Raw genomic sequence first — 11,635 nt, 5'->3', positions numbered from 1 at the left:
ACAAATAAATGGATAAATGATATTAAAAAAATAAAGAATAACAATAAAGCTAAAGAAGGGTGCTCAAAATGAGCTGTGAAATATGACAGCCCCAGCAGCTAAAGAATGAAAGAATTTGAAAAAAAAAAAGAATGTCCCTATCTAAAAAAGAATAGTTGGTTGCCGATTAGAGAGGCTAAAACAGCTTCTCCGGCATCACCATCATCTGCATTCATCATCCTGGTTGAGAGAAAGAGGTGGATGTGCCTGCAATCTCCATGGCTTCTGCCCATGTTGATACTGTAAAGAGAGGCTGCTCTGACCAGCAAAGTGTCAATCCTTCTTCCCCCTGCTTCATCACATTGTAGTTCTCACATGAGAACATCTTTAGCAGCATCTTACTTTGCATGGCCTCCCTCTCACTAACACCTAGACACCTGAATCCACCACCCTCCATGATTCTCTTCCACTTATCAAAATTCTCATGCCTTTCGGTTCTTTCGCTCCCTTCGCAGGCTATAATGTTCCGAATCTCCCTTGCAAACATTTCCTCTATCCTGGTTCTAGCTGGACTATTCTGAGGGAGGCTTGAATCGATCGAATCAAAGACTGCACAGTAATACTTCAATGAATTGCAGAACCTGTCTTCCCAACTCAAGTCATTGTGGCGGGACTCCTGCTCTGCAATCACTAGCATAGTTGGTCTAACACTCACTATCAATCCAAGAAAATCCCTTAAAGCGCTGCCACTGTCATCATTGCGAACTCTGTGCAACTGCATCATGCAATTCACCGCGACGCTTTCGTTCTCCTTCACGTGAAGCATCCATAGCCTAAGGTCCTCTAACTTATCAACCACCGCGTGGAATTCAAATGGGAGGTTCAGAGCCTCCGCGAACCCGGCTAGCCTATATCCAGCATCTTGAAGCTCCTGTTTTGACTCGCCAACCCCTGTGATCCTAACATGGCTTGGAGGATTAGGCCTAGAAACCAATCTCTGGAACAGGCTAGGCCATTGAAGCCCCTGCTTGATATGGAAATCGATAATGTGGACCCTGTCTTTGCCTTCGAATGCTCTAAGGATCATCTCATTTGCAGTAAACTGTAGGAACTTTGGGATCGGACTAGCATCGTTGAGAAGCCTGAAAGCAGTAAATTGCTCTTCCTCGGCTGGGTTGAGATCTCGTGGGACAAATTTGAAAATATGAGGCCAGAGCTTAGCTACTCTGAGTGCCATGGCTTCGGTGAAGTATGCTGCTACTCTGTGAATTGGTGTTCCTTTTGGAGAGGCAAGCTCTCCGAGATTGGATAAATAGTGGTTTACAAGAGCAAAATTCTTAGAAGAAATTGCTTCCGTGCAAGATACTAGTAGATTCACAAGCTCAAGGCCTTGTCCAGTGCTAATGTTTTCGACCCCTGTTTCCGTGCCTTCTGATTGGCAAGGCAGCTCTGAGCCATTGCCGGTACCTTTCTCGGACAACTCCTCCTCCCGCTGTGTCGAGCTTTGCGTCTCGGATGAACTCGAATTGGAATTCGAGTCCTTCGGGTTTTCACTTGTGGCAACCTCATCTTTGTTGTCTCCCCTGTCTGATATTTCAGTAACTACTGACTCAACCCAATTAGCATTAGGTAACACAGACACAATTGAGGAAGGTGTGAACTGGGCATCTTCCACGGCGGATGGGGTAGAGAATGAAATGGGAATTCCCACCATGGATTCAGGTCGCATAGGTTCAGAAAAGTAAAAATCTACACTACCGAATAGATCAGCAGAGAATTCACCATCGTCAGTACACTCTGGTGAGCTTTCCTTTATCCTCTTCCTTCTGTTTACGTACGATTCCTCCGACGAGCTCTGCTCCGATGGTCTCTTCAAGTTTTTCCGCTTCTCCCATCTCTCCGACGGAACCCAAATTGCCGCCTGAGCGGCCATTACTGATGGAACACAAGCATTTCTTTTTATTGAACAATTCGCCTTGCCTTCGAACGATGATCGATCTAAAACTGAAAAACCAGCAGCCCTTGCTTGTTGAGGCATAGGGCCTTCAAGCCTGGGGAAACTACAGGGGAAATCTAGTCTTTGAGTACCCATCTCAGTTCTTCTTACTCCCTTTTCTTTCTAACTTCTCTGGCTTAGTTGAGGCTAAAAAATTACCAACTTTTTCGCATAACCGTGATGCTGAATCGTTCCCAACTAATTGGAGGCCGCCCACTTCCGAGTCTTTGATCTTGAAAGAAATCCATCATACCCTGCATTTTTATTTGATCGAGAAACATCACATAGAAGACATGCAAGATAGTAAAAGCATTGTACTTTCTGATTTACAAGCACACTTACTTGATCCTAACGACGACTTTGTTGCTACTCCTGCCTGCCATCTTTGCTTTATGCATCCAATAGATAATGCATTTCCCATTTTTTTTGTACAATAGGAAGAGATTTTTCAAAGGAGCAACATGAAGTGCAAAATGGTTTGTTTTTTATTGTACACCAAGAAAATTAAGTAAGCACCAAGAAATAAGGAAAGAAGAGAAAATTCAATAAACTAAAATCAAGGATTCTGTTTTGTGGTTTCGTGGAATAACATGAATCCCTCCAGTTCAGCCTACATACTAAAAACCAAATTAAAACTTGAAATATTTTCATAAAAAAAAACTTTGTTTGTCCAACAATCTCAAAAACACAGAATTACCTCATACTGGTGGGAGTTTGAGGGCAGCACCATCGTGCCCAAAAATGGCCAGAGGATGTTACAAAAGATCTGCAAACAAAGAAAAAGAACAGGAAGGAGACATCATTTGGAGCAGTTTTTGAAATAAAAAATCATCAAAACTTTAAAATCAGAATGGTAAATGATGAAAATTTTGACAACCCATCGAAGGTTAGGATGGAAACAGAAGGTTTGTCATAAATGGGTTGTGGAAGAAGGCGGCAAATGCCTAAAATCAAGCTCCATTTCTGAGACTCCCACAGTGGAGAGGAAAAAAAATGAACCAAAAATATATTCAACGGATAGATGGTACCAGAAATCGCCGAACGGATATATAACCGTTAGAGAGGGGTGGGATGAAAAGATTCTTGAGGCCGTAAAAGGACTCTCATGATCCTCGAATTCCTTTCTAGGCTGCGTGATAACTAGCCGTTGGAAAAGTAACTGTTTTTTTTTTATTTTTTATTAGATCTCATATGTCCTATACTTTCTGAAATTCCATTCTACTATCTTTTCAGTTAAGAGACGCTAGTACTCAAAGGCTTGGTAGGTCTCTAGAGCCTAGACTGGGTTAGGTCATCTTGGTGATTCCATAGGCCTTGTTTTTATCAACTTGAAAATTTAGCGGACTAGGTGAATTGCTGACTCGTGGCAGAGGATGATGTTTTACTATCATGAATCGATGTTGACTGAGTGCAGTCAACTGGGCTTTTATAGGCTTGAACAGGTTGAACTTTTTCATATTGATTCGAGTCATAGCAATTTATACTGGACTCACTGACCATAGCAGCCAAGTTGATCCACAACATGCTCGTTGTGCTCAGACTTTGATTCCACTCGAGGACCAAGTTGAGAATGGAACACTAGTGTCTCAAGATTGCATAGCAACTAGATCTTGATGCAGGACTTCGACACGACCCGAACTGAATTAAGGATCTTGACTAGTGACTTAATCTTCTGACTATGTCAGTCAAGGAAGACTTCAAAGCTTGTCAACAGTCCCAGTCAAAAGCTGCTCTTAGCCAAAGACTTAGCGTTGACCTTGGTATGATCATGCTCAGTTTCTCCAAGGCTGCCCAAGACATGGTATATATAATTCCGTGAGCCTCAGTATGTCAAAGCGAGATTGCCTTCAAGCAATATTCATCTCAGCTCAGCCAAAATGGTCGTGCCCTTAAAACCCTACTAGTCTGAGTTCGATGTTTTAACACACCTTGGCATCATGGTCAAAAGTAGTACCGATGTGGGTTAACAAGTTAATGATTGTTGACATTCCCTGAAGTAGGCCATGGAAAGCATTAGCGGTCAATGCAGGTCTGAAAGTTTGAGTGGAGCTCACCCAGGGGCTCAACAGTGGGCTTGACTCATGTTTGGCACACTCTATGATGGTTGATTAAGTTGCATGATACTCCAGCATAAGAATGCAATGTGTAAACATCAAGGCAAATCCTCCGTTTGGTTACTGGTAGATGGGAGTGGTTGCTTGTTGAGGCATAAACTCCCTCCCACTATCAAGCTGACAGGATGTCACAAGTCAGAAACTCATGGGTGGCATCCCTTCTTCCAAAGTTGAATTTGGGTGTACTCCTCAGTGAATAGGAAGACCTCAATGGTTTTACCAACAGGAGGCCAGCCAATGTGCCAATGATGGGTCGGTTTTTCAATTGAATTATCCAAAGAAAGTACAGCAATGGTGGCACTGGTTACCAACATTAATCAACAAGGGACACATTTATGTGTTTATTAGCAGGCAATATTAAATTCTGAAATCAAACCCATATTGATATTTAGTGCAATGCACTTATTGACTACATTGTAGTACAAATGCATTTATCGAAGAATCTTATAATTTTTGAAAATTTGTTTGATGTTCAAAATCACAAATGTTTGATGTTAAAATGATCATTTTAACTTTCATATGAGCGAATTTTCTTCAAATATGTGAATTTTCTCTCAAATATGTCCAAGTATTGCATTCAAGATCAATGACAGACTCTATCAATGATTTTTTACTCAAAAAAATGAAGGATTTCAAAAAAAACAAACAAAGAAACTACACAAAAATACATTTTCAATAACACCTGATGCGCTGAAAAATGACCAACGAGCACTGAGATACAACCTTAAAAGCGTTCTTAAAATAGGAGATGAAAAAACATGACTACACCAATCGTGATTATTTTATGTTATTTTTTGGCTATCTGCATCATAATCTGAAAAAAGATAAAAAGGACTGAGACAGATCAATGTGTTAGCTTTCTAATGCTATCAAGATCACCTTGATTTTTTGTGTAGTTGAAGAGAAGATAGACTCTTTGGTTGTTTCAATTTACAAAGTATGTTTCTGTTTCGGTTTTAGAACTCAAAAGTGAAAACCCTAGATGTGTTTTCGGTTCTGACTTAAAATAAAAAAGTTACAGGCCTATGTCTTCGCTTTTCAACGACTAAAAAAACATAAGTTTTTGATGTCAGATCAGAGAGATACAACTCTAATGATAGAGAGTGTTTTACAGAAAATATGCAAATATGCAAATTTTTTCATAAATATATAAACATTTTCTCATAAACATGTTAATTTTCTCCCACCTAAAGGAGGTCTACACATTTTTTTGCCGGCATCATGAAGTTTGCATAATCATATTTGCGAACATCACGAAGTTCACATACATAATATGAAATTCACATGAAAAAATATGTGCACTTCCTGTTAAATTGAACCTCATGGTCGAAACTTCGCAAACTAACTTTGCATACAGTGTGAAGTTTGCACAAACAAATCTGTGGACTTTTTAAAACTAAAACCTTTCAAAACTTGCGAGATTCGCATGAAAATATCATGTTTATACAACTTTATTACATTCATTCAAACAAAATGTGGTCATGCATATATTTATTTTATTTATTAAAAAATGAACCTACTCATACATATATTCATTTCATTCATTCAAAAATGAATATATTACAAACGTGCACAGTACATAGCTCAACATTAGAAGGTTCGATCTTTACTTTCTTAATGCTAGTTAGGTTACTATTTTTTTCTGCAAATTCTTTTCTCTCGAGCAAATGTTTGAGGCAAAACTGTCTCATCTGTAATCCGACTCTTGAGCCTGCGAATCCTACAATCTGACCCAGAGCATGCACTTGTTCTTTCAATGGCTCATTTTCAATCAAACATAGCTCCACATCGAATGTTCGATCTTTGGCTTCTTAATGTCAGTCAGATTACTGTTTTTGTCTGCGGACCCTCTCTTCTTTCGAGCAAATGATTGAGGTGAAATTGCCTCCTCTATGTACTCTTCACAACAGGGACCTTCTTCTTTTGCTGAGGACCATCAACATCATTCACCACCTAAGCATCTTCACATCTCATCTTCTCCACCTCAGCCATGACATCCTCTGTTTGCTGTTTCAAAATCTTCTCTACTGTCATTTTTTAAAGGAAAAAACAAACCTTAAAATGCAAATCACCGCTTTTTTTATTGTCGAAACATCATTTTAAATATCGAAGCATCACAATTAATGCTATTAGGAACATTCGCAAAATTATGAGGAGGTTCACATTTAAGTTTTAAGTAATTTTTTGAATCTCATGTGCAATATTTGTGAAGTTTTGACATGTTTCAGTTACAGAAAGTTCACAGACAAAGTTGTACGAACTTTAATAATTACAAAAATAATTCACATATTTGTGAGAAATTTTGCATTCTTAGGAGAAACATCGCATATTTAATAAGATATATATATGAATTTAGTCAGGTATTTTGATGTGGACTTGATACGCACCAATCCATAATCCAAGATCCAAACGGATCTCAATACGCGCGGAAGCTTTTTCACTAAGATGAGTTTGAATAGGACTCTGGTAAATAGGGTTTTTGGGACCCGTGTACTCTGTTTTGATAGAGGCGGTCCAAAAAAAAGTTGTGAGCGACTCACACACATTTCCAACGAATCTAAAATCACTGGATTAGAATTAGAAATGTCTGTTCTACGGACTCAAAACCGGGACTGATAGTCAAATCTGGGATAGGCTCTTTGGGTTCGGTGGACAGCCTGTTTGAAGAGGGTTTTGACACCTCAGACAATAGAGTTTGTGAAAACTCTCAACAGATGAATTGAAGGCCTGATTCAGATCTTTCCAAAAATCTATGACTCATAAATTTTGAGCAATCACACACACCTCTATTGAATTTTAAAATCCTTGATGAACTAATTGCTAACTAGCCTAACCTGCTGATTGGGTTTTGATTGGCCACATGAAACACCCCAGATTCGGGCATGCAGATAAGAGTTTCAAAAGAAACTCTGAACATCACTATTGTATGGATGGATGTTAGCTAACCAAACTAACTTTAGATTTAGAAATCTCGTAGTAAAACTCCAGAAATTTAAAAATTACGACACCATATGCAGAATTCTATAACAGGAAATCTCATGCTTAGTTCTTTGGGAGATGCAGAAAGATCAAATCTTTTGAGTTACTTACATTATGAATCAATAGAAATAATAAACATGAAAGTTACAGACCATTATCTTAGCTTTCCACAAAATCAAAGAAATCAAAGTTTTATGGAGGGAATTGTGAGCAGTCCCCAAAATACAGAACATTGTACACAATGTTCTGGACGAGACAGGGTCTCACAGATTCTATCTGACCGACTACTTGATAGAGATTTTTTGGGACCTTTCCAGCTGAATCAAGCCTCAATTTTAACAACAATGTTGTAGGTTCGTATCTTAGCTTTCCAGAAAGCCCAAGAACATCAGAATCAGACTAGTATCTTAGAATATATAGTCTATTCTTTGGAGTTGTTTCTGACAACTCCAAAACCAGAAATTTGATTTTTTGACAGAAAACGAAATGGATAAAAACCTATGCTTAGAATAAAAAACATGGTTAAAGATCACCTTAAATATCATAAAAAACTGGTAAAAGCTCAGTACATGGACAACAATCAATTAGTTTTTCAGTTTGCAATCGATGAACAAAGATCTTAGCAATTAGCAACAAAAATGAGTAGAAAGGAACAAAACCAAGCACAATAGTCGGATGGACCAAGAGAGAGTGTTGTTGGATAGCAGCCATTGTCTCATGCCCTTGAACAATAGCTCATTGCGACCTTCCAACCTCCAGCACCCTTAAATTAGTGCTGCCACAATCAGCCACTGGCCGAACCACACACTAACAATGTCACTCCTCCAAACTTGAGTTTTCCTTTCACCTTCTTCCTTGGTGCCATCAATAGGAAACTTATATGAAACTTTAATGGCTTAACCGAGTTGAATAAAGTCAAATGATAAACAACAAACTCTTAGAGAACGATCTTAGCTTTTCAGAGAGCTAAAGATCATACAATTTGAACCAGTATCTAGGGAGATACGACCAAAATACCGAGACTGTATTCACCCTTCAAATAACATCTTTTCCTCCCTCATTACAATTTCGAATTTCTTTCTAAAAAACAAGAAGACCTCCTCCATGGTCAACCCTCATGGGATCTTAAGCTCTGCTGAAGGGTAGAATGATGATGCCACCCCCAGCTCCAATCACACTAAAAAGGGGGTGGGCTTCTCCAAGGTGCCACCCACTTGCCCAATGCATGGGTTTCTTTTGAAAATGGGCATCATTGCCTTTCCAACAACCATTTTTGACCTTCTATGGTCAAATTGATTTCAAATGAGGGTTATAGAGGTCTAATCAAGGTGGCTCCATCTATGGTTTAGGCTGAATTGGATCTTGGATAAGATCCAAGATCCAAATGATGCTTTTGCTCCAAAAAACCTTTACGATATTATTTTTTTTTAATAAAAAAAAAAGAAAACTACCCTGAGTACCCCATACACCCTCTAGTGCCGCAAAACAATCCTATAGGGCACTAAAACTATCTGAATCCATAGAATCTGACACCTAAAAAAAAAATTACATAAAATAAAATACATAAAAAAAGCATAAATGATTCCAGACATACAAAATGGAATCAAACATAGAAATACAATTTCTGAGAAAACAAAATATCCTAGAAATTGAAACATGATATTCAAAATGAATCTGGATATGCGAAGATCCAATTGGACCCATATGGTCATGTATGATTGGATCTGCCACAGATCGCATCCTAGATTTGATCTTGGGAATTGGATTTGGATCCAATTTGTCTTCAAAACTCGGATCTTTAGGATGCTCTGCATCATTCCCCTTGGGTCGAAAGGCATCATCCTCGGAGCCTTGTTCTTCTCATGTGAAACTCCATAATCCCTACAAAGATTTAAAATAAAATCAACGCAGAGTCTTTCCATAGAAAAAATAAATGTACTATATAATGTAGACAACATTCGATATATATACTTAAACCATTATGCATGCTTGACAAATATTATAAATTGCTATATGATATTAACACATTAACATTTTTATCATGCAAGGCAAACATACTTGGGTTTTTACTCAAATATTCACATGAATTCTCACAAATATTTGTGGTTTGACTAAAAACATGCAAATTAACATTCCTTGCACAATCTAATTCAGACGAATTAGATTGAAACACAAAATTTTCCAGGACTTGATATTTAATAACTTGACTATGTATCAGGGCTCTAACAATTGCAACAAAATTTAGATCAGTCACAAAGAAAAATTGTCTATGTATCATGCTAATCACAATATCTTCACACATATAGTTTTATAATCATAAGACAATTTATTTTGAAAATAAGCAACATAATATAATAATAGAGCAAAATTACTATTTGAATTTATCAAAGATACAGAAGTACGATTGTCAACAAAATCCTGATGGTCACAATTTTTTTTTAGAGTTTTCATGTTTGCCATTTCCAATGTATTTGTCTTATAATTTTTGAACAAGTCAACAATAAATATTTCATTTTGAGCTTCTAAATTTTCATTTCCTAAAAGCTCCTTATCACACATCTTGATCGAATTTTCAATACTATGATAGGGCTTTTCAATTTTGACATTTTTATCGAAGATGAATTCACTAATAAGACTTGACGGATCAATGCTGACAATTATGTCAAATGCATCTCGAGGCAAAATCATATCTTCTATAGGCTCATAAAATTTCTTGTATACTGGATCATCAAGACTGACATAGGTTTGGTCTTCTAGAGGTTTTATTTTCTAAAATGATGAGATGTGGGGCATCTCTTCATACATCATTTCTAACACTGGTTTAGTAATAAATCCATGCATAGGAACATCCTCAATTTCAAGTGAGGGTTCCTTCTCAATTTCATCAGACAACGCATCAAATGCTATATCGAGGATAGGTTCTTCTTCATTCTCCTCATCGAATATTAGGTCACCTATAATTTCACGAAAGGTTCCTCAGAAGAATCCTTTATGAAAATGATATGAGTGTGACTCATTTCATCACATTGAGACACTTTTTCACGATCTGAATCAATTTCAAAATTATCGCCTATGACCTTTGGATTTTCGGAGATTCTAAGTCATAAGAAACAAAATTTTCTTCATCCTCGCAACTCACATACAAGGTTTCCTCTAACCTCCAGCATTAATATTCTTGAATGAGGTAGGGTTGGGTCGGGGACTAACGACTGAGACGGGCTTACGAGGGCCATGCCTCCATTCTCTATGCGAAGAGTTTGCATAGTTGGACTTTAGATTTGAAGTTCTAAGCTCTCGACTAGATCTCCTAGGCAGATCCAACTAACAACATGAGTATGTATATCGATGTGGGTCAGACCCACGAATGGAATCAGACCTCCAAGATTCAAGGAGATCAGGTCTGTGATGATGCTCTTCTTCTAACTCCAGTTTACAAAGTCTAGATTTTATCCTTGCTATCCGAGTTTGTTCAGTGAGCAATTGACTTTGCAAAAACCTCATTTTCTTATCCCATTCTGACTCAAATTCATCATCAGAGTCATAAAGAAGTGTCTTATGCGTTCCTCGAGAACCGTGTTGACTTCGCTCGAATGACTTCTTCCGCTCCTTGGTAAAATCTTTTATTTTATGATGAAAATCATCGATTTGACGTTGTAGAGTTTGAGTCCCACACTTAAGGTCACAAATTTCATTTTCAGGGTTATACACATTTTGACCCCTACTTCTTGTTCGCCCAAACATGGCGCATGGATCTTAAAAATAAATAAATTGACCCCCCATAACACTGGGAATCATGTCAGATTAAGAAATCTGGCAAAATCACCCTGAATTCTAGACCCACAATCATGTCAGATTAAGAAACCCGATAACCCTTGCTTTGATACAAAAATGATATAGACTCGGTACGCACCGATCCAAGATCCAAATGAATCTTAATACGCGCGGAAGCTTTTTCACTAAGATGAGTATGAATAGGACTCTGGTAAATAAGGTTTTCGGGACCCGTGCACTTTGTTTTGATAGAAGCAGTCCAAAGAAAAGTTGTGTGCAACTCACACACCTTTTCAACGAATCCAAAATCACTAGATTCAAGTTAGGAATGGCTGCTCCACGGACTCGAAACCGGGACTGATAGTCAAATCTGGGATAGGCTCTTTGGGTTTGGTGGACAGCCTGTTTGAAGAGGGTTTCGTCACCTCAGACGATGAAGTTTGCAAAAACTCCCAACAAATGAACTGAAGGTCTGATTCAAACCTTTCCAGAAAGCTATGACTCACAATTTTTAAGCAATCACACGCGCCTCTATTGAATTTTAAAATTTTTGATGAACTAATTACAAACTAGCCTAACCTGCTAATTGGGTTTTGATTGGCCGCATGAAACACCCCAGATTCGGTCACGTAGATAAGAGTTTTACAAGAAACTTCAAACATCACTATTGTATGGATGGATGTTAGCTAACCAGACTAACTTTCAGATTTAGAAATCTCATAGTAAAACTCTAGATATTCAAAAATTATGAAACCATATGCAGGATTCTATAACAGGAAATCTCATGCTCAGTTCT

The 11,635-nt window shown here is 38.0% G+C and overlaps 1 pseudogene; it reads right to left on the bottom strand.

Moving 5' to 3' along the window:
• Positions 1 to 214: 214 nt before the first annotated feature.
• LOC149845960 (scarecrow-like protein 28 pseudogene) lies at positions 215 to 2,071 on the bottom strand (annotated as a pseudogene).
• Positions 2,072 to 11,635: the final 9,564 nt, after the last annotated feature.

Source organism: Nuphar pumila, chromosome 2 (genome assembly GCF_984573655.1).
Source record: "Nuphar pumila chromosome 2, dmNupPumi1.hap1.1, whole genome shotgun sequence".
Lineage (NCBI taxonomy): Eukaryota > Viridiplantae > Streptophyta > Magnoliopsida > Nymphaeales > Nymphaeaceae > Nuphar > Nuphar pumila.
Note: the sequence above shows the minus strand (reverse complement) of the source record. Positions and strands in the feature narration are given on the sequence as shown.